This window comes from Entelurus aequoreus, linkage group LG12, assembly GCF_033978785.1.
Source record: "Entelurus aequoreus isolate RoL-2023_Sb linkage group LG12, RoL_Eaeq_v1.1, whole genome shotgun sequence".
NCBI lineage: Eukaryota > Metazoa > Chordata > Actinopteri > Syngnathiformes > Syngnathidae > Entelurus > Entelurus aequoreus.
The window spans coordinates 49,778,867-49,779,215 of NC_084742.1; positions in this window are offsets into that span (position 1 = coordinate 49,778,867).

Sequence of the window (349 nt, forward strand, 5' to 3'; positions counted from 1 at the left end):
GAAGAATTGCATAAATAAAGTGAAAATAGATTGACTAGCCTGGACTAGACTATAAATAAATGTTGTACTGAAATTATTTTACTTAGTACTTTATCCATCCATCCATCCATTTTCCTCCGCTTACCCGAGGCCAGGTTGCGGGGGCAGCAGCCTAAGCAGAGAAGCCCAGACTTCCCTCTCCCCAGCCACTTCGTCCAGCTCCTCCCGGGAGATCCTGAGGCGTTCTCAGGCCAGCCGGGAGACATAGTCTTCCCAACGTGTCCTGAGTCTTCCCAACGTGTCCTAAACACCTCCCTAGGGAGGCGCTCAGGTGGCATCCTGACCAGATGCCCGAACCACCTCATCTGGC